The sequence below is a fragment of the Calonectris borealis genome, chromosome 7 (genome assembly GCF_964195595.1).
Source record: "Calonectris borealis chromosome 7, bCalBor7.hap1.2, whole genome shotgun sequence".
In the NCBI taxonomy this organism is placed as follows: Eukaryota; Metazoa; Chordata; class Aves; order Procellariiformes; family Procellariidae; genus Calonectris; species Calonectris borealis.
This window is the reverse complement of record NC_134318.1, coordinates 20075198-20102715: the sequence shown is the minus strand read 5'-3', so window position 1 is coordinate 20102715 and position 27518 is coordinate 20075198. Positions and strand designations below refer to the sequence as shown.

At 36.0% G+C, this 27518-nt stretch overlaps 1 protein-coding gene across 3 annotated transcripts in view; it reads left to right on the top strand.

Annotated features, from left to right (window-relative positions):
* The window catches only part of ADK (adenosine kinase), a 300617-nt gene that overhangs the window by 155085 nt on the left and 118014 nt on the right, over window positions 1-27518 (top strand). The window lies entirely within an intron of this gene.

Sequence of the window (27518 nt, the reverse complement as noted above, 5' to 3'; positions counted from 1 at the left end):
GTGAGCTGTGTCACCTGCTTGGTAAATGTGCTTCAGACTGTCTGGTTTGGTCAAAAGAAAGATGATCCTCCTTTTTTCTTTTCTTCGTCCTTTAATTCAGGGTGGAATACTTAAGGAAATACTAAATTCCCTGAATAAGTAATGAGTGCTGTTTTAGAAGAAATTTCTAAGTTGGGGAAATAGAGGTAGACACTCTTTCTTTCTAAGGCATATCCAGACCATCATGGTAGCAGGTAGGGCTTGACTGATGAAACATCATTTTAGCAATATGAACAAGATAAAAACACCAGTACTAATCCTTGCAAAGGTTAGACTTAAACAAAAGGTAAGGGCACTTAGATTTTGTCCACAATAGAAGGATTTTGCTGATGCAGCTGCTGTGGAAAATCCTCCTGGGGATTTACACTTCTCTCTGGCATAAGCACCCTAATGTGGAGACAGTTTGTAACAGCTGCTACACCAGCAGAAATGCTCTCATCTTCCCAGGCTAATCATACTCGCACCAAAATTTTTATTGGCAGGACTGTGTTCGTTAAGGACAATGGGCTTTTTCTCGTGTTTCTAAATAATGTAGCTGCTCAGGCAAAATATCAGCATACTCAGACCGTAGTCTGAGTCCATAGTCCATAGATATTGCAAAGCCCTTTATAAATCACAAGGTTTCCTGTGTGCATTATGTGGCTAATAATGTCTAGCCCTTGAAGATCTGTAGATGACATGATCTGTCTTGTTACCACTTTTTATGCTAAAGTTACTGAAGTTGTTTTGCAGAATGCCAGTGCTCCTAATATTTTTTTGCCAACTATGCTATTGCCAGATGCAACATAACAATACTTTCCTGCAAATTTGAAAATGGTGGGGAACAGCAGTTAACAGTATTTAGCATGAAATATGCCTCAGCATATGCCTCTGAACATGTCTTTTTAAGACCATATGGAGTATAATTGGTGCTGAACAACATTGAGGTGTTTTGTGAAAAGTAAAGGCTAAGCATTGTGAAGAGTCATAAAATCTTAAAGAACGAGACAAATGGAAGAAATGGGAGAAAGAAGGGAGGTACTGAATTTTCTTTCTCGCTCTCTCTGCATAACCTTAAGTGAGAGACCACAGTATTTTTAATAGATTTCTCTTCACAGTAGGGTTAACATTAAGAAATTTTCAGCAAAAAATTCAGCAGGTAGTGGGCGTGGAAGATGGTGTGAGTAATTGGAATGAAGCAGAAACAACTGTATTATCCATTGAGAGCACCCAGGAGAGTATTGGCGTTTATAGCTGGGCTTACTATCATTGGCACTCTGTATGTGGCGTTCTTAAGGCACTTGATCACAGCAAAGTAAGGTAAGAATAAATTTCATCCTTAAATATGAATTTCCCTGTCCTTTGAGGACTAGAGTCAAAACTTAGAGTTTTTATTCTTTTACTTATTAAGATATATTATTTCCAAGAGACAATTTAGAATTAGTAGAGCAATGTGCTAAAATTAAAATTCCTCACCATTTTATTGATTTTAATCATGAGCTGTAGCTGAATGTAGAAAAAAAACTTATAAACTGTAAGTGATTGAAAATTTTCAACAATATGAAGGATCCAATTTTCTTTGAAGAAAAAGAAAATTTCAATGAGCATGTATATAAAGGATAGCAAGTATTCATTCCCCAGAACTAGTGCTGTCCCTAAGTGCTTCTTTATACTGCTGAGAATGGTCTGAAGAGAGTTTCTGCTGAGGGCTGTAGATTCTTATCTGCCTAATTGAGCCGTCATTTGTTGACAGGAGGGAAATCATGTGACCTACCTACCTTTAATGCATTTCTCAGTAACACAGGAGTGTAAAATGTAGTTCATGGAAGAGGAACAGAAAATGTTTGAATTTTTTTAGAATGGCCTCCTATACTGAATACTGTGAGGTTTGTATTGCAGCAGAATCAAATGTTTGAACGTTGATACAGTAAATACGTTAAATAAAATCATCAGATTCTAGTTATTTTGAAAGCATTGAACTTTCTATTACAAAGCCCCCAAACCTTCAGAATATGAATTTAATAAGTTCTTAGTTTTATCAGTATGATGACAAAATTATGTCAGTAGAATTGAAAGCAGGTGTCATCTTTCTTTTCTTTTGAGCAAAAATGTCTGCATAGTATCCACCCAATTGCAGAGTTGGTACCAAGTGTTGTACAGTGTTAAAAGGAACAACAGAAAACATTCAATATTATCATTTAGTAGAAAAGTATCAGAAAAGGGTATTAAAAAAACCTGTAATTGGAGGCACATTCTCTACTTTATTCAGTCCATCTAGCACATCAATTTTATATTAAACTTCAGTCATGCTCCCTAACCAAATATCCTGTTTTATAGAATGTAGAATTACAGGCATGCTGCTATCTTTTGGAGATACCTGTTTGCTAGAATAGTCTTTTTTTTTTTTCTTCCCCCCTCCCACTAGTTGAATTGATTTCATCTGTAAGAAAAGTTAATTTCAATTTTATTTTTAAAATAAGTGATTACTGGCTGCTCTGTTCATGAAGTGATATCATAGGTTGGAAGATAGGGGTACAGCAGCAAAACCACTTTAGAATATGTAGAAATTATGTAACTGAGGAACCTGAGACTGGTATAACTCTGGAGGTTAGCTTACCAATGAATAGATAATCTGATTGCATCTGCTAATTTTCGTATCACAACATGTCATAACTGACCTGACAGGGAAGAGTATCAGAAGAGCACTTGAGTCTTTCTGCAACTGCAGATCTCTGTAGGAAATCCTCTAAGCTGAAAATAGTTGGCAGCTGGAAGAGTATTTATTGTATGTGCTTCTCTTGTTTTACTCTTGTCTAGACATCCACTTGTGGCTGCTGTTGGGATGCGATACTAGACTAGGAGGACCTTTGAGCTGATAATTTACTATTGCAGCTTTTAAGTTCAAAAAATTCATGGCTTGCACCTCTCATTCTTGATTTTTGACCTAGTGAGAGGAAAAAAATATGAACAATAATGAAAAGTAAGACAAAAGTGTTAGAGGTGAAAAAGAAAAGTATAAATCTTGAGATGTTAGGAAAAAATGCTCCTGGGCATGTTATAACATTACATCTGTTACTCTTTTGCATAAAAGGAATACATATACTTTAATGTTTTATTTTCGGAAAAATTGTGATAATATTTATACAATAGAGTACAGCTCACACACTTGTGAACCATGGCAGAGCATTTATTGTGTTTTCCACAGTGTTCAAGCTATTGGTTTTAGATTTGAAAATAGATTTTGTTAAGCCATAATTGTCTTCAGCCTGTATTACCAACTAGAAGGAGACTGAACAGTTAATATATGCCCTGAAGGCAAAATTTTTAATTCTGACTGTACAATGTAATAATATATAAGTAAGTAAAAAATTCAAGGGTGGATTTAGACTTTCACATGTAGAAGGCAACACCTAGCATGCCACCCAGGACATGAATTCTATTTTCTAAGCTGAAGGCTATAAATGGCTATAATAGCTAAAAACCTATAATTGAATCACAGTCAATATATATTTAACCTGGAGTCATCTTTGCCTCCTCTTGTTTCCCCATTTGGGAGAATAATTCTTACCATTTGACAGAGTACAGGATATTTTGGTGTTGAGTGACATATTGTCAGGAAGGAAGAGCACTGCCACATTTCTCCCCATTCTCATCATTCCAGCCCAGTTAGACTAGAGAATAGTAAACCTTAGACTTTGCTCTTGCTTTCTCCTTTCTACTCATAACATAAATGTATTTGTGCTTATGCAACTGATGCATCAGTTGGGATTTGGAAAGTCATTTTCTCCGCCTCCTAACAATACTTGAGCAGTATTATTATACCCAGTAAGAGTTTTTTCCAAAAATCTAAGTTCAATCATCATTTTATCTTTTCATTCTTATTAGTACCATGTATATTGTAATGCTAAAAGTAGTCACTTACATTTTATTGTAAATAGATACTACTTAACATTGCATCAGTTTTACAATACTGTATTGTCCTCTTGTTACAATTCAGCTAAGTTTTCAATTTTTGTAATTTTAACAGTAGGTAGGTTTTAGTTTTAAGTTAATAGAAAATACATAACTTTATTTGGAACTCATGGAAGCTGCTTCCACTGGTAGCTGGAAGACTCTTAAAACAAGAAAAACAAAACCAAAAAAGTCTTAATATTATTGAGTGTATGTGCCCTTTAGGTAGCATATGTGTGTTCTTGGTTTTGCCAATTCAAAACGTCCAATGGAAATCAATTTCCGGTTTTAGTACAACAAGAAAAGGGGGATTGAGATAATAAGAACCTTGGTTTGTTCATATGGCCACTGGCAAAAAGTAGTGTTGCAGAGTGACTCATCTGTACTAGAAGCCCACAGCTTCTAGCCCACAGCTAAATAAAAAGAAAAATCAGTTACATTTGGTGTAGTCTTATGTTTTGCATATGTACCTTAATTATTTTAATTGAAGCAAGATTAAATACTCATAATAAATACTTATTATGACATCAATAAACTAAAAATTTGCATTATGAATTAAACAAAATCTTAGAGACAATCCTGTACAGATTTTTGGGCTAAATCTAGAATGTGTTTATATCCCTTTAAGTTGAAGAGCTCTGGCTAAAAATGGAAGTTTTGATGAAATGCATAAAGCATGTTAGCTGTAAATTCTACATGAGTAATATTTGCTTTGGAGTTCTGTTTGCCTTCACTGATAAGTTTGCCTAGCAATACTCAGAAATTATGATTGCACTGAAATAGACGATGGTTCAAAAATAAGCCCTGTGCAAATTAGGAGGAGTTAATATTTCCCTGATACGACAAATGAGTAAGAAGTTTTAGAGCAGGCGTAAAAGCAGTTCTTAAATTCAAGTCTGTTGTTTAAAAATATTGAAAAGCTTTTAGAAATCCTGTGAAACATTGTGGGTTCGTCTTCGACGTCAGTAGTGTTTATTGCCACAAGAGCCACAAATGTTTGAGAATATATTATAATAAACTACCCAGTTCTACCCAGATGTCAAGGATTATTATAATGACTCATTTTGCTTTGTAATTGCCATAAAGCTTTTTTCATCACCAAAACCTCTGATGAGAAGACAGCTTTCCCAAAATTTCTCAGTACAGTTTTTATACTGAAATTTATCGTTTGTTTATTTTCTGAAAGCTCTTAGCTTCTAATGTCTGATATCAAGTATTTTTTTGTCTGAAAAGTATTATAAAAGGACACACATATGGTTGATCTGTCTTTGTTTTATTTTGTATAGCCTTGTTTGGCATAATGTTTCAAATAATGGAACACTACAGATCCTTCAGCCCCAAAATACTCTCTGCTGTTTTGGTAATAATAGGCCAGAAAAATTGGATTTCATTCTTCTGTCATCTTTGTTCCCTCTAACTTGCCACATTAAAAAGATTACTGCCATGTTGGCAATAAAATCCTGGATTTCAAGTGTGTGGAAGCAGAGGACTTATGTTGCAAAGGTGGTTGGTTTAGTCTCCAGAGAGAGATCCTTTTTAAAAATCTCCTTAGACCTCAACCTTCTTCATGATAATGTCCTCTATACTTTGTCTTTTATTTTATAGTTTAATTTGCTTGTGCCACATGGAAGACTTATGTTGCTTACTGTAATTTGATGTAAAATAGAAAAATTCATCTTGTCATTCTCGGAATCTCTCCTGCTGATGAACTGCAGGATTGGGTAGCCCACAGTCATGTGGGCCTTTAAAACTGAGTCATGGACCTCATAAATCGTCTAAAAAGCAGTAACGGTACAATCTGCAGCAGTTGTCATACATAGGAGGTATGACTTTTTTTCACAATATGGAAGGAAATTAAATGAGAGAGGGGGCAAAGAGCATGTTATAAAGGAGTTTAGTGCACTGTAGGTAATGCTGCTTGTGTTTTTATTCAACATATTTAAGATACTTTGTTAGGATGTGGGAAACCCCGTTTGGTTTACAGTGTGGCTTTCCTGAAAAGGGTAGCATTGGTTAAGCACAATAAAGCAAACAAATCATTTTCTCCAGACGTATGTGGTTGAAGTTCAGTGACTGTTGGCTGTTAAAAGCCCCAGACTAGCAGTGGTTGATTTGCCTTGTGCTAATGTGAGTGCGTATGGTTGGTGGTTCAAATGTAGCAGTAAATCTAGGTGTAATTTTTCTCCAATTTTGCTCATATTTTTGTTACACCTCACAGATTTTTATAAGAGATTGTTACATGCTAGTAAGACCACCCGATAAGTTTAGAACTAAATATTTGATGCATTATGATGACTATACTGTATACTTACTAACATGTTAAAATTTTATTAACACTGTTCATAATGCGTATTTGAATTTTTAATATAAATGTTACAGTGGGTTCCTCTTTTAATTAAAAGATAGCTTGTCATCTGACTTCAGCAAGCTAATCCTAAAAAAAAAAGCAGAAAAGGTAATTTCATTTCAGAAAATAAATTTTCAGATACTAGCAAGTCCAATGCAAAATTAAGCACACTTTAAAGTTGCTGCTTTGTCAAAATGGATTTAGATTTAGGAAAATTCCTGTGGATTTAAGTGAATTCTCCCAAGAAGTGGTGTACGTGAGAGAAATGAAGAAAACGATTTAACTTGCTATGAAATGCACAACATTTTTTATTGCTTTCAAAGCTGATATTGCATGCATTTGTAGCTGTTTACGACTGGCTTGAAAGCAGTTGGATAAGTCTGCTTTCAGAGATGGCCATGCTGCTCAAGCTGTGACATAGCAGGAGTATTGACAATTGGTTGTAGTTGAATGGGAGTTGAACTACTTTGAGCAATGCTTTGTTTATGAGTACTTTGTGCTCTGACTGATCTTGATAGTTTAAGGTGCTCTCCAAAGTTATAGGGAGGTTGTTTAACACAACTGTTCAGGCATGGGTTGGACAAAGTTATTGTCATTGATTTTCCTTTTAAGTCCAAAACCAAGAATTAACCTCATCCCCTCTATTTGCTTTAAATCAATGATGTTGATTAAATAAACTCCTTTTTTTCTTTTCCTCTTATGTCACTCTCATTAGGTGTTTAAACGTATTTAAAACTGGGATTTAGAAACTGTTTATTTTCTTTTAAAATATTTTCTTCAACAGAATAAAAAGGAGAAATATAAATGAGAAGTAAAACTGTGGGACAAAAGAGCAACATTTGCAACTTTTGAGAGAGCGAGCTGATAGAGTAAGATAAGTGCTAAGGGAAGAGTAGGTCATGGCTACGGTATAGGGAAATGTGCACAAAATACGCTCTCAGCTTTCAGTAATCTGCAGCTCAAGGTCTTCCTCAAGTAAAGGTGGTAGCATGTTGCTCAAGAGTTCTTGAGGTTTGTGAGTTTTTCCCAAGTAAATGTAAATAATAGTTTTTTTAACTTCTGCATTTATGGTCTCCTGGAATAACAAGTCATACACTTCAGTAGTGTATGTATGAAGTATATTTTTTTGTTTTGAACTTGCCACCTGGTAATTTTATTTTATGTCCTTTAGCCCCCATAGTATGAGAGACACTGAGCAGTTGTTCTCTGTGTCCTTCCTGACGCTAGAAGCTAGCTGTTTGTTCTAGAAAGGGTGCGTTCATATGAGATGGTCGACATGGAGTGAGCAATGATGTGAATGTAGAATGCCAGGCTGACGCTGTATGGATCTCATTAGTGTGGGTAGGTTGTGAGGAAAGGCATCTAACTTTTGAAGTGGGATGGGCTAATGTGTTTAAAGGCTTCAGAGTCCTAAGGCTTGCCTGCAGAAACTGGGAAGTAGTAAGAGTGTGAGTTTATAGCATGGTAGTCGCTCTACTATTACATGAGTACTCTGAATGCACACCACACTGAAGGTGCTGCAAGATGTACTTTCATACTAAAAACATGGATAAGCTCCAAGTATAGCCTTTCCAGAAGTTACCGTGGAGTACATACAATCTAGCTTACTGTATATTTATTTTCCAATGTGGGCAAGCCCAAATACAGCATGTGTGCATAGATTTCTATTTTCTCTTAGTAACTTTATCCTTCCTTTTTTTCACTCTTATATTATACATAGTATCTCTTAATTTTGTGAGTAATATTTGGTTTTCACATGTTTGTGGCATCCTAGCTCTAAATTTCACGGTCCCGGTTTTCTTACTCTCTTTTCATACACTGGGTCTGCCTGCAATCATGGAGACCTGCTTCTGGCTCCCAAGAGCTGAACACTGAATTTCAGATGAGGATGTATGATTGCAATTTATTCAGAATTATTTGCTAAACTTAATATAGATTCTTTCTTTGCTTTTTTGGTAGTTACTGAGCAATGAGTTTTTCTCAAGTAGGTAAAGCTTGAGGGGAACGTCATTTTTTTTCCTAGTTCTAGTCCCTGATATTAGAACAGAAAATCTTTCTTTACTCATTTGAATGGCTGTAGAAGACCTAGGATAGAATTATATAAATATTCTAGTGATGGAAAATTGGAGATTAAAAGATACAAGAAAAAAAATCAGTTGTCTGGATTTGGGGAGGGTAAAGACAAAAGGAATTAAACAATTGACAGCATGTGAGAATAGTACCTGTCTTGAGGCCTGAGTCTGTTTGTCTGGTTTGGTGCTGTCAGTGAAGAAGAGAGCAAGCTGAAGAAAGACTGTATGCTTCCCAGAAATCAGTTTGCTATTTTATAGGTGGTATCTAGAAACACTAGTTTTTGTGAAGTTGAAAATCCCACACAAAAAAAAGGAAAATTGATGTTGCTTACATTGTTTTACCCCATTTTTGAATTTTAAAAAAAAACAAACCCTGTTGTTTTGTGTTTTTGTTTTACATTGTTTAGGCAACTTGCAAAGAGTTGCGTACATGGATATGTGTACTTCTCCCAAGAGTGTAAACTTGTGCTGCTTTAAAAACCTAAGATTATTGTACATCCAGTAGCAGTAAGTTTTTAAAAAACAAAACAAAACAAACAAAAAAAGCACAAAACAAAACCAACAAAACAAAACTTGGTAATTATAAAATGTGGGGTGCTACACATGGCTTAATGCCAGAACAGTCAGTGATTTGCAACGCATCAGTAATATCCTGAAAAAATTTTATCACAGTGATGCCCTCCTACACCTAACCCTGGCAATTGCCTGTAGCTTTGCTCAAAATGAGGATATAAAATCAACCTTACAAATAATTCCATGTTTTCACAGCAGCAAATATGCTTATTGATACAGGCTGTTGTGCAGACCACTTATAATTTGTAAGGTTTATAGATAAGCGTAACAGCTGACAGTCTTATCCTTCCCTTGTAGGTTACCACTCACAGGACAACACTCCAAAAGATCATGTCCACACTTTGAATTGAACTCTGAAATGTAAAAAACAATCTGTCCATAAAAAGGGCTAATAGTTAGCAGTAATGTTGTTGCTACTTCAAGAATTGTTTTTTCCTCTAAATCATTGTTCATAATACAACAAGCCTGCTCATAAATACCAAGTATACGTTCTCAGGGGAAAATCTGAAGAGTATTTTCTTAAATATACCAAACAAATTGAGTATTCCAGTTCTCTTCTTTTAAAACAAATATTTTCTGGAAGACTAGTCTCTCACAAAAGTGGATATTGATGTGGTATCCATGTGGGACAGAAAAGGATTGTTTGAGCTCACTCAAGTGAAGTCTTCCAGCCCTTTTGTAACAACTACAGACACCAGTAGATGAATGAGTGTTACAGCTGGTGCCTGTCACGATCACATGTTCTGCTTATGGATCTTGTCTTACTCTAGACTTGATGTATCACAATAATTGAAGTAATAAACTTCACAGTGAAAGATTCAAGAAGTAAAAGACACAGCTTCTACTCAGACTTGACGTGCCTCCCTTTATTAAATTGAGGGTTTGAAGTTCAGGAAAGCAGTATTTCTGTGGCTTTTTTTAATGAAAAGACTGAAATGTTTGCTCTATTTCTAGTTGAGTGTAGGTGGAAGAAGGCAACATTTTGTTAAATACATGCAAATATAACAACATTCTGACAGAAGCAATGTTAATTTATAAAACTTTCCTTCACATGTAAATAATTGATAAGGCTAAAGTCTCCCGCTGAAGTTTCTACATGAAGGATCCATTTCACAAAGGAGCTTAATTCTTTCATAATGGTGCTTTTAACTCTGATAAAACAAATGAGTGGATTCTTGATATGTGCCTTTTAGCATTGCGGTGTCTTTCATTCATTTCTTCCATACAGAAGATCCAAATGGTTCTTCGTTCAAGTGAGCTATGGCCTGTGTAGTCTCAGTATTTTCATGTGTGCTCTGAAGCCCATAGCAGCAAGATCAATGTCTGTGCTGCGGAAAGAAAGAGAAAACTAACAGGTGTGAATGCAAGGAAGTGTTGTGGAAGTAGAGATTGGGTGCAGTGCTGTCTGTAAGTTGTAGAGGATTCTATGGAAACTTGACGCTTCTGGGGTGCTGGCATCCCGTACCAGTGTCTCAGAGCACAATGGCTGCCTATTGTGGGAACCCTGCTTGTCAGCAATCCAAATATAGAAGCTAACATATTTATTTGTAGAAAATGCAAGGTCTCAGATTCAGCGTGTCTTCCATAAAATAAAACAAATCCATCCCTCAGAAAAAAACAAAAACCACAAAAAAAACACCGAAGAAAATTAGTTTACCAATTAGTTTATATTTCTTACTATTGCTTTTCTTTTTTGGTTTTTTTTTGTTACTGTAATAGTCTACCTTTTTTTTGAATAGTGACTAGCTTTTTCATATATTTGCCACTTCGTAGAAGAAAACACTGTTAATTTGTCCTAATTTAACTTTCTAGTGAGGCCGATGCTCTTACTATTTCATAATATATCAATATAAAATATTTCTATACAAGCTAGTGGCCAAGATTATATTCTGCTCCATAAGGCTGCCCAGTTAAATATGCAGGTGTGATATTACATTTTCCCTTTGAGTCCTGTGGTTTCCGTGTGTCTTACGTAAAACACTGACAGGAAAACCACATACAGGACTAAAGCTCTGGTTCTGTCTGTCGAACCATCTTCATCAATCAGTATAGCTATTAAAGGAGTTAAATGCCAGTGATGTGGTGTTTAGCAAGATTGCTTTATCCTAGAAGCAGGTAGTTCTATTGTTGCATTAACTGGTTCCATGCACCTACAATTCCTTACAGGAAAGTTGGTGCACAGGACAATTCTAGTACATGAATTTAAATGTAGTTTCTAAAAGTGCTCTCTTACTTGAGTAAGGCTAGTCTGAAATACTACATTTCCCTGGTGCTAAGCTTGTTTGTCCCTGAATTGCAGTATGTTTCTGCCATTGCATAAGGTGTTCAGGAAAAAGCACTTGATCCTGAAGACTTATAAGCAAAAAGAATACTGATAGCAATATTGCAATCCTTCCAAAAAATCTCTGAGAACTGCCTATTATGAATGGATTTCATATGTGGGGGAAATAACGGGTATTTAGGGTACAATTCATAGTGAGGGAATCTTAAAATAAATTTTTGAGGGTTTTTTCTTTCTATTTCCTGGACTTTTGAGCATATTGTAAGGTCAAAGGTGGAATTGTTGTCTAGATGATGGTAGATCCTGCCACGGCAGTGCTGGTTTATTTCAGCATGTAGCCTTGTATTACAGAAAGAACTAGCAGAATAACGTATCCAATTATAATTTGTGAGAAGCTCAGTTAAAATTTACTAAGAAAAGCATCTGGTTTGTTACAGTCTTCCTGAACATTTAAACTGTGTGTGTGTGTTTCAACTTCAAGCTGATCTCTCAAAAATGTGTAAATGCATGCTTTACACAATTCTGTCATAAAATTCAGTTGGTTGCATTACTTGCCCTTTTCACAGCATTCTCTCACCTCCCACTCGTCTTTAGCAAACCTCGGTAGTTATTCCTACTGATTAAATTGGTGCTTGGAGATGAGAGAGTAGAGAGCTGCAGGCTATGCATCTTGCAGATCTGATGTGATCTTTGAAGACTGATGGTGATTTGTGGATGGGCTTTTTATTTACCTGTTTAAACCTGGGAGTAAAGTTGATGTTCAGAAATAGCGTGCAGCTCTTGACACGTAGCATGGAAGCCTGAACATGAATGCTTACAAGAAGATAGCTGACCATGCCTTTTGTGCTGGTTTTAGATTTGTGCTGGTCAATAAACTTCCTTTCCTGTTTACTGTTTCAAATTAACAATTTTGCTTCATAATCAAGTGAAGAGTGCCTGGGCATAGGAATAAACACTTAAACCCATGTGTCTTTGGGCTATTAATATTACAGAGGTGAAGTTTGAACAGGGAGGCAAGACAGTAAGTGCTTTTCTTCTCCAACTGCAGGAATGTACTGAATGCAACAACCATAAAAGGCAAAAGGGATTACACGATCCATAAAAATGTTGGCCCAAGTAGGCACAACTCTTGATCTAGTCAAAAGACGAATGGGTAGAAATCACATATATTCTTTTCCTCAGATTCACTGACTCAAAATTCTGAGTATGTAAATGTTATTGTTATTCAGTACTTAATTGTAAAAATTTACTAAGATATTTGATCCTGAGTTTTTAGTGATGTGATATTCCATGTGTTTAAATGTATACCACATGAAAAAAAAGTGACTCCTTGGTATATACTGTTTGACGGAAGAGGCAACTAAAGAAAACCTTCCCTATCCTGACAAACTTAACAGAGAATTCCCTAAAGTCTGCCTTTATAGTAATATTTTGTATCAGACTTCAGGTTCTGTTACTATAAATGTGAAATTACTCTTAAGAATGCCTTACATCTTTTATTGTAAGGCTATTTATATATAAAGGTGTTACTGAATTTGCTGCTTGTGGTCCATTTGCAGAGTTGAAATTCAATTTTAAGGTTGGGGTCAGCATTTTTCAAAGTTTGCAAAACTGTAATACTAGGAAAATATTGTACATAAAATAGCAAGCTGTTTTGTATTTGCTAAAAGCTGAGAAAGTTATTACTTCAGCTTTTGCCAAGTAAGATGACTAAAAAAAGAAAAGTTTATCAGAGAGGATTACGGAAGGAACAGATTTATGGCAAGTGTCTGATATATACCCAGAATCCTCATGTTCAACTAAACCAGACTTGCCCTGGGTCTTCTGGAGCACAGTGTCCTTAGCAAGTAGCTTTCGACAGCTTTTTCAGGAAGCAATATTTTTCTTCAGAAAGAGGGTCACTCCACTGTTTTTCTTTTTCCGTCTCTCCTGTCTTATCTTTTGAGTTCAGGAAGTATTTTAAATTTACAGCCAGCTTTGAAGGCATGAAGCAAGTTCAGCCCCAGAAGTATTTCCTGTTATGGCATTAATCTAATTCCATGAAAGTAGAACTGATTTTTCATCTGTAAAGTAGATAAAGTGCCTGGAGCAGCAGACCATTACTCTGGGTTATCATGATAAAGAGGCTTAGTTTTGACACCGAAGTGTTTATCAACCTAAGCAGGGGAAGATTTCATCCTTTTTGTTGAAAGAGATATTAATGGATTATAATATTTCTTTGCTTCATGGAGACAATGAGTTCATATTGAAAATGTTGACCCGAAATAACAATGTTCCCATAACATATTATAAGTTAATTTATCTGGAAAGCTACCAGTACCGGGGGGAACGGGGAAAACTAGTTGTAAAATAATAATATAGTGAGCAAGTATGTCAGAAGTACATAATAGTGCTAATTTCAGAATTATAAAATAGTTTTAGAGCTCTGGCTGGAGCTGCTGTTTTCTTTATGGCTTCAGTGGTGCCTGTGAGTGCGGTTAATCTGATCTGCCTTATTTTAAGGATGTTCCAAAATATATGACGTAATAGCACTCATACTGTACATGAGAACAAGTTTCACAATTCTTTTAGTGGCTAAAATGATGTCACCTTTATGTTTCTAACAGTGCTTAAAGCATTCTGCATTTACCTAGAAATGTGCAACATTTTATACCTTATTTCTTTTTTGTAACACTGCTTTCGACAGTGTTTAAGATTTTGGTAGTATTTATGTTATAAAGAGATAATTTGAAGATAATACTTAAACTTGTCCATAAAAACTAGTGCCAGCTTAAAGCTTTGACTGTATCCCAAGTGTGTACCTGTACAAACTACGTATGCAAATCTGTTTCAGACTATGGGAGCTATAAGAAATCTCACAGTGCACTTCTTCCCCACTCCAGTTCCAGTGTCTGTATTTAGGTGTCACCTCCCCAAATTAACATTCATTCCATATTTGTTTGCTGTCACTTTAGAGCTAGGGTTAAACTGTATTCACTGGTCTTGTGAATGCTAATATAATAGTAATTTTTACTTCACATGTAATGAATAGGTTTTGGTATGTGAGCTCCTGAGGAAGTGATGCACTTTTTCCTCACTGACCTCCTGGGAAGCATTGTCTTTGGTTTGCCTGGGGAGGTAGGAACCTAAATTGGTCCAGCCAGCAGTAAGGGGCATGGCGAAGGCAGCTGTAAGGGATGGCGGCTGAAACAGATTTCTGCTAGCGTAGAAAAAAAAACTAGGGATGCACGGGCCAAATAAGCCATAAATACTCAAGGTTGCAGGAATCCCCAAGAGTGACTTCACACTCAAGAGAAACACTGTTAAGAAGCAGGCATAGAAGGAAGCATCCCTCTGAGTCTGAATCGGGGATGTCAAAGCCTGAGCCCGTGGCTGATGTGAAGGACCGGAGCCCAGCTAGGGCAGCTGGAATTCTCCTGAGGATCCGCTGGGCTTGGAAGTCTCTGCTAGCTGAAAGCGCAAACATCGTGAGGCCAAGCCAGGGTGAGCGGATAGTAGTGCAGTGTGCACTTGCTTCGCTTCTGTGTCTGTCACCAAATGCAATAGGTGATTTTTTCCAGAAAAATGTCTGGGCCCACCTGATCTAATTGTCTTACACCTTCAGGCCTTAAGCTGTGAATTCTGCCTCGATTCATTTTGTCATTTGGAAAAAAAATTGCTAAATGGTTGAATGTGGTTGTATAACTATGTGCAAATTCGTTATTTTAAAAGTGCTTACTCCATTTCCATGACAGACAATATAGTCTTAAAGATAAACAAGACAGCAGTGTTTTCAAATCTCTGTACGTTTCTTGTGGAGGGTAGTGTACCCAAGTGTAGTAACCCAAGTGTTCTCCGTGTCCTTCGTGTCTTCACTTGGCCATGGTATAGGGATATTAATGAGCAATTGGGAAAGGTGGAAGTTAGGAATTACTTGCCCTACCGCTGCTGATAATAAAAGTGTGCAAGTAATTGTGGCCTAACTCTGTCTACATCACATTTACATTTTTAATAAAGAAAAAAGGGTATATGTGAGGCATATTTATTGACCCCCACTTCTAATACCATTATGCTTGTACATTACTATTTTGGACTTCCAAGACATAAATGTATTACTTGGTTTTAAAAATATCTTTTTATTTAAATGTGGGTAGATGGTGTTGTAGTAATTGAGTGAAAACTGGTATATACACAGAAATTTAAATTTGAAAGATTTCAAAGAAATGTGCCTATTATAATTTTTTCCTTTTGTTATTTGGCATAATGAGATAAAAATTACACATTATTTGTTTGGTTTTTTTTTTTAAATTACTTATAAAATTGGAATTGCCTTTATTTACACAGTGTCTGTTAGGGCAGGGCTGTAGTGGTGCATTCATTCTGCAGTAGATCTTCGGCTTCAAAGGCAATGTAACAAGCCCCTCGAGCCACTTTCCCCCATGGCTTTCCCAAACTGCAGCCTGGAAGTCTGCTGGGGGAGGGGATGGGAGCATCTGGGCCTTAAGGGATGGAGCACTTTCAACTCTGTTTTCTGTGCTGTAGAGCAGCTGTTGAAAGAAGGTAACCACCACGCGTTACAGCAGCAATTAGCACTGCTCTGGCATATGTTGAAATGCTCTCACCCATTCCCTGGGAAAGTAAAAAAATATGAGGTGCAAAGGTAGACGTCCCTCTCTGTTGTATCTCCTGTATGATGCCTTCCTGAGATGGTATTATGTCTTTAGTGTATTTGTTAAATTTCTGTCTTTTGATATTTTGGGGAACAGTGAGGTGAAGGGAAGGAAAATGATGATTCCTCTACTTATCAGTAGATTTGTTGCATACGATCAATATTTTAAAACTTTCTACTGAGGAGCATTGGCTGTGAATTTCCTGTAGTTTCCTTGGAGGAAGGAAGGGGGAGTTGTGTATTATTACAGGAAAAGTATGTCTTGCTCTAAAACTGCACCTATGGTTTTAATTAGTCAACTCTCAATTATAATAATGTAATGAGGAGTAATGAGGAGGTGGGGATAACCTGTGTAATTGCAAATGTGACTAACACAAAACATATGTAAAATTAGATTGCAAGAGCCTCCATTGAGAGCTTAATGGAAATAAAAGTCCTATGATAACACTTGGTGCGCACAGAAGATCTCATCCAGTTAGACACACAGAAGCAGGTAGATGCTTACGTTGCAGCAAAGAACTACCACAGCTGTGTCACTCCTGTATGCAGCCACCTCTCGGACCAGGTTTAATCAGATGCTCCAAACATGGATGATCATGAGTAGCGTGGAACTGCTGGGAACAGCATTTTAGAAGCAACAAATACCTTGTCTTTGTGAATAAGGGAGTATTTATTGGAAAAGGCCTTCTATGAACTACTGAATTGATTTTCAGAACTGTTGTTAAAGAAGCCTTTAGGTCTTTTTTCCTTAAGTATTGATAATTGATAATTGAAAAATGTTATTCTGGTCAGATATATTTGCTTCTGACTTTCTTAGCAGCTTTGACTGTGTTTAATAAATACCACATGCCTTCAAGCTGCAGCTTTGCGGCAATCAGAGATGATACAATTGTATTTCATCCTTCTACCAGAAAATGCAAGCTTAGTATGTAGTGTGCTTGCTGAAGAACAGAGATAAATTGTTCCCTTCCTGAAGGTTGATGTAGAAGAAGCGTACACGACTCTGTTCGCATCTGTAGTGAATGTTTGTATTCATTCAGTCACATGCCTACTTTAAAAATTTAAGAAAAAAGTGATTTTGGGGGGCAGAAAGTTGAAAGGGAAATATGCTTAAGGTACAAAAATATTTTCTGTTGGTTTGATTGGCAACTGCATCTATTACCACATTATCTAAGGCCAAGAGAGAAACATCTCTATCATTTCCTTTCCTTTAAAAACATTGTCTGAGGATTCTAATGGTACACAAAGGAATCTCTGAATTAATATTTTCCCTAGCAAGTATTTAAACATTTTGGTTTAGATTATTAGAGATAATCCTGTTGCTCAAGCAATCCCTGAAGTGTCTAAGGAATTACAGGCATGTAAGCTGGAAGATTTTACCAGGCAAATTTAGTGGAGACTATAATAAAATAGAGTTAATGAATGCTGGGCTAAATATAGTCCACATGAGGGAAGTCAGTATGGCTTCTGCAAAGGGAAATCCAACTTGTGATGGTTGAAGGACTCAGCAAACATGTGGGTAAGGGTTATCCAAGTAATACAGCTATGTCTATGTTTGGAAGGAGTGCCATACAATAGGAGCAGTCTTCAAAGCAACACCATGCAGAGGACCAGACATCCATGTTCTGTTTGGTGCCGCAGAAGCAGAGGGCACTTGGAATAGTTCTCATCTGGCTGGATAGACCACAAAAAAAACAAAACAGAAACCAACCCAAAGCAACCCAAGTGTTAGGAATTATAAAGCAAGGACTAGAGAACAAGGCACAAAAGACAAAACATCATTAAGTCATCAAAGAAATCCACACCTTGGATACTGCTTATAGTTCTGGTCCTGTCAATTCCAAAAGGTTGTACTAGAACTGGAAAAAAGTTCAGAGGAACGCAGTAAGATAGGCAAAGATGAAGAATGGCTTCTGTATGAGGAACATAGGACTCTTGCTTGGAAAAGAAACAGCTGGAAGGAGGAAACTACAGAAGCTGAAAAAAATCAGTAGTGGTGCGAGAGGATACATTAGGATCAACTGTTCAGTATCTCTTCCAAGGTGAGACTTAAGTGTTACTTAGTCAAGCTAGTAGAAGCCAGATTCAAAATAAATACGGGTAGTAGACATGTGGCACATCTTGCCAAAGGTGGTTGTGGATGCAAAATGTTCGCTTCCAAGACAAGTTCTTGGAAGATGGATTCACTGAGTATTGCCTTATAAGAGAAACTACAGCATGCTCAGGAAATTTTTTGAGCTGGAAACAGTTGGAGGCTGAAAGATTACATGGAGAAAGTATGATAAATGCATGAATTGTTCTTAGTTTTCCCTGTGTGTGTCCACTCATGGCCATTATTAGAGGCAGGACATTGGACTGAATGGATCTTCAATTGAACAAATATAGCTATTATGCTCAGTGTTGGAAGTTGTGGCTTGGTTTTCAGAATGTACTGAGACATTAAAAGTTTTATAAAGGATTACTGTTCTACAGAGAGACTTTTTTTGGGTATAGAGCTGATAGGGGCAACTGTGCTGCTCCTTGTTTCCATTTGCTACTTTTGCCTTTGGTTTTGGTAGAAGTAATAAGTTTCCTAACACAGAGCTGTGGGAAGGCCACATTCTGGCATAATAGTACAAATGTGAGCACCTGATGTTCAGCTGATGTGAAAAAATATAAACAAACAGCTCACATAAGAACAAATGAGAGCTGCAAACTGCCCTTTATGTAAGCCCTGTTATTTCATCCAGCAGAGCTTCAGTTGGAGTGGAATATCTATTTTTGCAGAGTAAGTACAATTAGTAACACTAATTCAAGCAGTATATATTGCCCATCACCTCTTGCCAAAAAAGATGATTGGAAAAATCTTTAGCACAAGAAAGCTAAACTCCAAAATGAACTTCAGATGTTTCACTTTAATGGCAACATATCACTCAGCTTTGAGTGGGTTATGCAAAAAATAATTTCTTTTTCTGTATTATTACTAGCATTCTTCTTTCATTGCACCACAGTTGTTATTGAATTAAAAATTATTTGGGATACCTTGGACTCATTTTGAAAAGTTTGCAAGAGTACAAGTAAAGTCCCCGGGTGAGCATCCTGGCTGTGGCTTGCCTTTACACATGTTGTTTTGAAAGGTATCTGTAATAGCTCAAAGTGAGACAGCATCCCCAAAACAGTGAGAAAGGCATGTTTTAAAGTGTGTTTCTCTGGTAGAATTATCTGTATATGTGAAGCTATCACTACTTGCTGAGCTTGCCATTTTATCAGTCCTAGTGTCTTTGACCATCAACCATGTAATTCTAACTCTATTTCATTTATTGTCCTTTCTCAATCAACTCAGGGATTCCAAGTCACGTTAGCATGCCAAAGAGTATTGATGAGTGCCTGCTACTCATCTGATGCTATCTTATGTTCGGATTGGGTGGGGATATTGTGGACGGTGAGAGAGATCAGTGAGCTAGTCCCACAAGTATGCATTTCTTCCTTTTAAAAAAAATAATCTCTTGTGCTTCACACATTCACTGGTTTTTATTAGAAAGTTTTAACATGTTTTTATCTACAGTGCCTTTATTAGTGTATGTGTGCTTGTGTTGCACTGCTCACAATCCATTTATGTCCTGTTTTTTAAGGGGGAGATAAGCGTATATATATTTATTTATGCAAGGTCTCAGGTCAAGGCAAACTTCTCTGGACAATTTGAACACAATCATTTTAGCCATCTGTTAGCCTTTGCTCATCATGAGGGTTTTTTAAAATAAAAAAACCAAACACCAAAAAACCCAACACCATAGAAATTAATGCTTGATAGATATTCATGATGCTTGTTTTCTCTCATAGTGAGAAAGCAGCTTAAGTATTTTCAAGAAAAATTTTACATTGTTGGATTGAAATTTGAATCATTTCTTCAGAAGTAGAAAAGGAGCATACTGTTTCTCTTAAGATAATGACATGCATGTGCTCATGACTGATTCAGTGTTTTGATCTCAGATGCTCTGGACATCTATCATCTAGCTACTGTCATATAAATTACACATTAATATCACTAAGATTTATTCCAGCATTTGCAGTAGTGGAAGTTCCCTTCATGATAAAGTATTAAAAATATTATAGGATATGTACCATATTATTGGAAATTTAATTTTTTTTAAAAAAAAAAGGTTACTTACCTAAACATACTAAGCAGCTACATCTCATTCAGCTTTCTGATAAAAACATATCACTGATTTAATTGAAACATTTGGAAACCTTACAGAAGTACTCATTTCATAAATAAGAAAAAGTCATCTTAATAGGTTAGAATCCAGTCTTCTGCAGTTGATAAAGGATATGTGATCCATTGGTTATAAATTTCTGTCTGATATTTTAAGATATTAGTGAAGATTTCCCTAACTAGTGAAATTAGCTCATGAGGACACTTGTTACTTTCATCTGGCTGATACAGAAAAACTTGTTTAAACAAAGCCCTGTCATGTGTACTGGTTTCAGAGCCCATGGAAATATCAATGCATGTATCCAATTATGTTGGGGTATTTTTGTTCCCAATCTTTGGACTTTGTTTTCTGTTTCCAGACATTTGTACTGTTCTATAAATGTTGGCTAATTATTTAATAACAAAGGCAGAAAGAGGAGACTTGCAGACAGGGATCAGGAGCAAGGAGGGGGGAAAGGTGAAGAAGCGAGCAATACAAAGGGTATGTTTTCAACTTTAAATATGAAATCACACTGAAAATATTCATAGTGCTGAAGCTGAGGCTTATAAACCATTCAAAAAAACCTATTATATAAGAAAGAAGTATAATCTCTAAACAACTTTTAGGGAGGAGGATGTGCCCCACAGGGGCAAGGCAGAAGAACGTTCTTTGGGTAGGACTATATTTAGAAGACACAGCAACAGCTGGCTTAACTCCACAGTTTTGAACGACTGATCACAGCACACGTGACAGTAGCCATCACTCCTCCTTGGACAGGAGGAGGTAGCTGGAGCCACTAAAAATCTGTGGGAGATTTGTACAGCTAGCCATGGGAGGAATGCTATCCCAAGTAAGCTGAGCAGTTCTGATTCAGTGCAGTATTTTTCTTTTTTTCTTTTTTCTTGTAGTTAAAACTTGAAATTGCAAGAGACATAATTGTTAAGTTATTTACAGTGGCTGAGGAGGAAATGGAAAGGCAATAGTGAATTTATGGAGGTTATAAAAATGGCAGGTAACTAACAGGAAGTTTGTGATCTTAATTACTTTGCTTGTACCTCGTATCTCATTCACTTGCATTTTTTCTAAAGTTAGTATTTTAGGGTAGGAATTGAGTCAGCCTTTATGTATAGATCACCTGTACTATAATGAAGTTGTGATCTAGATCAGAGACTTTGAACATTACTGCAACATGAATAAATAATAAAATGATATTAATAAGAAACAGCAGCCCATCTACACAGGATGCATAACCATCCTAAATTCTATATATGTCAAGTGTAGATGAGTTGCAAACTTTGGGTTTCTCGAGGTAGTGCACGTTTCCTGTGTAGAGGAAATTTCCTTAATCAATAAAAGGCTTTGTCATTAAGAACGAAGTACTTTTGTATGCAAATGCCTATGAAAAGAAAAAACATGTATATTCTAACACAAAGTACAAGTTATCTGGGTCTAGCAGAACTTCCTGCTTTTGAGATTTTAAATTATTAGATTGTAAGCATTCCAAGACAGGAGCTGTTGGGTCGTTTTGTAATTGTAAAGCAGTAGCACAATGAAATCTGAAGGAATACCCATGATACAAAATAAGTTACTCAAAGGTCTTACCTTCCTTTATGTTCCTTGCTGTCTTGAAATGTGAAGATATCAGGCAGATGACAAAGGGAAATATCAGCTGTCCATGGATGGAGACACCCTAATAAGCACTTAGCGAGATACTTAATGATTAACTGTGTGCATTAATTAGTTACAAGTGTTATGTGTCATTAATAAATCTATACTTAATTACAATATTAAATACCTTATGTGTTTTATGATTAATTCCATAACTAAAGCAAGCATTTTCATGTTTGTAAATAAATGATGATTGCAGCGTAATTATCATTAAACTGACTAAAACGAATTGTTACTGTGTCATTGTAACCTGCTCCTTTCACTCAGTCTAAGAATGAATTAAACTTGTGGTTGGGGATGTTGCGGGGGAAGATTTCCCACCTTATTTGTGTATTTGCATGAGAAAATTCTGTGTAGTAATTCCTCCCGTATATTTTCAGGTTAAGAAAGATAATGTAGAACAGATTCAGAAACAGCAGCCCGTTTTTAGCAAAGGTACATAATACTGTTTGCTTATAAGTATGTTAGTATATTCTTTTTGCAATTTAGTATGTTTCTAAATGAATAAGAAAAAAATAATCCTGGCATGTATTTGGCAAAATGTTGTTGATTTATGTACAGTTCCTTAAGAGAATAGATAAAAGCTATGTGCATTTTATCTTCATGTTAAAAGTGATTATATAAAACGTCCTTACAGTCTGTTTCTGTCCCATTGAAAGCTGGACAAAGTCTTATTTAACTTCAGCAAAATCAGACCATTATTGTTCTACACATAAGGAACTGGTTTAGTGGCTTAAGCTACTAAAATGCAAGTGAAAAAACTGCAGTTTCTTAGAACTATAAATTAAATTCTTCATCCTTTAGAGACAGATGACTTGAGTACCCACTAGTTTTTTTAGAAATAAGAAAAAAAGAAAAATCTGGTCCTTTCTATATTTTTTTTCCTGTTTGGTTTTCTAAGAATGGCAAGCAGTTTCATTCTTATTCAACAGGTTTTTTTCAATACATGTTCTTCAGTCGTTTTCAGTTAATATCTCTGGGCTCACTTTGTATAGTAGATATCAGAAAATGCCATGTAATTGAAAAGGCAATAGGAAGATTTTTCACCCACACTTGTTTCTGCTATACCTCTTACCTCATCACTAAAAAGCTTAGCTTATTAGTATACTCCTAGGTTCTTTTATGAAAAAATAATGCTGGCTTAAGTAGAAGAGTTTGTGTTTATCAGCTTTCAGTTTCTGGATGCTAACAACATCCCAACATTCATGAAAGGTTTGCTGTTACAACAGCGGGGCTTAACACTGTCATAACAGATGGGCTTTCATGTTGATAGCTTGTCCATCTGACTAGTTTCAGTTCTTCCCATGTATCAGCATAACAGTAGAGAAAGGCTGTCTAGGCATGGCCCTGTCTGGACCATTCACGGAAATTAAGGCAGACAGTGGTCTTGGAATGCAAAATGATATTGCGGTTTGTTTCGTTCTCTCCTTAAATTAGCGTTAACTTTGTGGATGGATGTGAATTTCAGTGGAATTACTAAACTTGATTGTCTGCTTGTTTGAATGCTTTTCTAGAATAAAAGTGCTGTGTTAACATCACTTCATAAGCAAATTGAGAAAGAATAAGGTGGCTTTAGTTGGGAGGAACAAAACCTCCCAAAGTGAACAAGAATCATCTCTATTTCATACGTGTTCTTTAAATTCAAGCACATTCTCTAGGTTTTTCATCTAAAAGGAACAGGAATGACATTAGCTGCAGTAATGACATTTCAGTAAGCTCTTGATGAAGATGGAAGTTTTCTGAGCAGAGCTGGTGGCCAAGGCTCTTTGCTGACTCAGGAGATCACTCCTGCATTATTTAACATTTCTTATTTTTAAAGTTATCACTGGAACCCTGAGGGCTAGAAATATAGGCCATTTTTACAGTTCTAAACCCTAATTTTTTAAATTATGTCATAAAGTAATGTATTTTGCACAAGCCCATTATGATATTTGAAAGCTCTAAAAATTTCAACAAATGTGTTTCCTCCTCAGGATGGCCATCACTTCGTAATAGTAAAGTTTATGATCCACTTTTACGAAAAAGAGAATTATTTCACTGCATTTCACAATGCATATACAAAGTTCTCACAGAACAGTACTGGTGTGATATTGATACTTTTAATATGACCGAATATTAAGTGACAGATTGTGAGAAAGATGAGAAACGACAAAGCTGGAAGTAAGTAATTAATGTGAGTCTTGTCTTAATTGCAAAATGTAACTGTTCTACCTAGGACTATTAGGGGGAAGAGAGGGAATGAGGGAAAGTTTGTCTTGAGGTTGTGTTTGAGGTGAAGATACTGAGTCAGAAGCCATGAAAAAGGCCTTGATTCCTGGTTGTGCCATTCGAATTTTTTGCAGAACCTTGGCTTGGAAGCTTGCTATTTGGTTTAATTCAATAATACTTGTGAAATCTTCTCAGCTTCTGTTATAAGCAGAAAGTATTAGTATTATTTGCCTTGTGGTTGACAATTTGCCCCAGGGATAACTGCTTCAGCCAAGTATTTCCATTTGTATTCACTAATAGTTATATATATGATATACCCATGAGTCCCATCGATCCCTGTTATGATTGTGATGTGCTCAGAAAGGAAATTATGAATTATATTTCTGAAGAAATTAGAGGCATCTTCCAAGAAAATGTTCTGTATGAATCCAATTATATATAACATTATTAAAAATCAAAATTCTGCTTTGCTGTCCCGAGACTAAGACTTATTCATTGAACAATGCTGTAAAGAGGAGATGATTGTGTGATAGATGTTGTATTCAGGACCTGTCGACCATATAAGCAAGAGTATATCTGTATTACATGCATGTGCACAGGTATACACAGATATATCTGTCTTTCTGTTCTGGCTGACATCCCTCACAGTCTCAAACTTTATTCTTTCTAAAGATACCAGGCTTGTATGTACATTATATAGTTCACAATTTATTGTGTCTGTAACTTCAAATTTTTCTTTATTATCATAGAAGTGTGATTGCAATTTTTAAAATAATTTTTCAGACATGAGAAATAACAACCATTTTTATCTCAGGATATGTTTACTCTAGAGAAGGTTAGATTTGGTATTCCCAGACTTTAAAGTACTCTTAGAGAATGCCAACTTCATTTCCTGGTCACACAACTAGCCTTAATACATACTTTAGTGTCCTGGTTCTGGTTTAAATAAAAATCATAGTAATATATAATATGTTATTAACAAAAAAATGCATCTTTTATCAATGGTGGATTTTTTTCAGCAGCCAGCAGAACTTGCCAAAAGCCAACACAGATGCAGAATTGCTGCAGGACATTATTGATTTTACTCTCTCTCATCAATTGCAAATTAATTTTGCTGCAGTTTATAAAACATTTGTATTGTTCTAGCTCTTGTTCTTAATAGTACATCAGAAGCTCTAGTTCAACTGAATTAAACTATTACAGCATTATGAGATAGAGCCAGAAATGAAATCTGGCTTGCATGCTCAAGTATTGGAAGTCATGCTTTTTGGAAAGCGGCCTGTAATAGCTTAAAACTTTTATAATTTTAACTCCTTGGTATTCTTTAGATGCTCCAAGTTCTCCACTGGACATCATGGCCCAGATTCATTAACTAAGTTCTGCCAAAGACCTTCTGCCTAGTATTACCAGCTGACTGCCTCTGTTTCACAAGTGCCTTATCCAATAGGACACAGTGAATGCAGGGGTTTGTAGAGTTTAAACAGGATGAATCCAGCCTCACTATGCCACCTCTGAGAAAATAGTCAAAATAACTGAATGTGTAACTTTTTGAAAAAGTACAAATATCTATTTTAAGTAATGATGGTTTTCAAGATGCATATTTTAAAGACTAATTAGCCATGCTATCTTATCTCCTTACCTTATCTGCTGGTCAATGAAGATTGTTCTACTTCCCACTATGCTGCTTCTCCTAATTATCTTTTTGAAGATGTTAAAAGAGGAAAAAGCAACCAAGCTTCCATTCATCTTTGAACAAAGCTATGTTGTTAACAAAGTCTCAATCCCTTCTCTGTAACATCTAAAAGTTGGGAGTTTTGTACAGGTGAGAACTAGGGAAAAATCTAATTTTTCTTTTTAAACAAGAGATGCATCTTCTTCCCTTGGGAAAGTACTATAAAACTGCCTTTCATTTTTGGTAGCAAACATTCGATAACTAAGAAAGGTACTGCGGCAATGTAGGTTTAGAACAGAATTTTTAACATAATGAAGTTAAAACATTTTCTAGTGTTCCAGTCACAGACAAGATGCAAGACTAATTTGAAGGCTTTCCTATTACTTGGTTGCTGCAGGTCTTTTCCTGGCAGGACATGTAACTATGAACTAGTACACGTGCCATCATTTTCAATTGCCACTGGATTCTCAGTGCATACCGTTTTTACCAAATTCATAACAAATACACGGAAGGTCATTCTGTACTTAAAATGATAAAATAACTATGTAATAAGAATCTGGGTAAATGTGTTGAAATCAAAACAAATCAAGTGACAATGGATTTGTGTCATAGTCCACATGGTCACAGAGTGAGCAAGAAATACTTTTGCAAAGACTTTGAGTGCTGATCTGCTCCTGTTTACGCAATAAGAAATAATAGGAATTAAAAAAAAAAAAAGGGACTATATTTTTAACTGCATGCCATCCTAATAATGTAATAAACAAATATTTACTGTCTAGCAGTAACTTAGAATCCGACACACACATTCCTTCTCCAGTCCTCTTTTTTCCCAGTGGAAAATTGCCTGTGATACACTTTTGCATTTTCATCGCCTTTCTTTGTGTTGTTCTGTGAATTGCTGAGTGTTTTTACTGGTAAGATAAAGGCAGAAGAAATGTACTGAGACAAAGTGATCATTACCGAAATACAAAAATCACCAGGAAGATGTAGAAGTTTCATGTTCCATATCTGCAACATACTTTAAGTTTAGACCTGGTGCAAATTTTGCTATTTCCAGGGCCAACAGGCCATCTTCTGTAATTCTGAATGTGCACCTAGGATTTTCACAGTAAAATTATTTCATTGCAGCTTTGAGGAAAATACAGGATGGCATTCATTCATTTATCATGTGTAAGGTTAATGAGACTTTAAACAAAAATTCTGCAGTCCTGGAGATTAATTTGTTGGATAGCTAATATAAAAGCCCTCATTTTCAGAGCAGAAAATCTGCTGTGCATGATACATCATTTAAATAAAAATAGTAAATATAGCCCTTCTGTTAGAACATTTCAGTACACTTTTGAAATATTATGAACGTGTAGAGGACAAAACTGACATGACAGTCATGACTGGCCAGTTAATCCATAGCAGACCTTAAAATTAAACCCAATTTATTTCACACTATTACTAGCCTAGAAATAGTAGTCTTTCTCTCAAATGAGCTTTAAACTTCTATTAAAACTTAAGATTTTTCACAGTAACCTAAAGAATTCAATGACAACCATTAGCCTGTAGACAATATTAAAGTCAGCTTAGATCAGGTCTTTGAGAGTTCATGCTGCTGTGTTCTGCAATAGCTGCAGTCTTGGAACTGTGAGCAGTACAAGGAGTAACTGTGGAAGAATACTGAAGCATTACATATTCTGCTGAAATCAGATAGCAATTATCACTGGCCTTCTAAAGGCACGAGAGGGAAAACAAATGTAAAGTTACCTGAAATTTCAGTGAATTGAAAGAAAAGTTTAAGGGTTCAGTATTCAAAGCTACTTGTGTGTCTGGTAATACTGATGGTCACCAAGAGTAGTTTCAAAAGTAGTATCTTACATGCCAGGCCTGCTTAGGTTCTTTTTAAAAAATCCTTAAGACCCT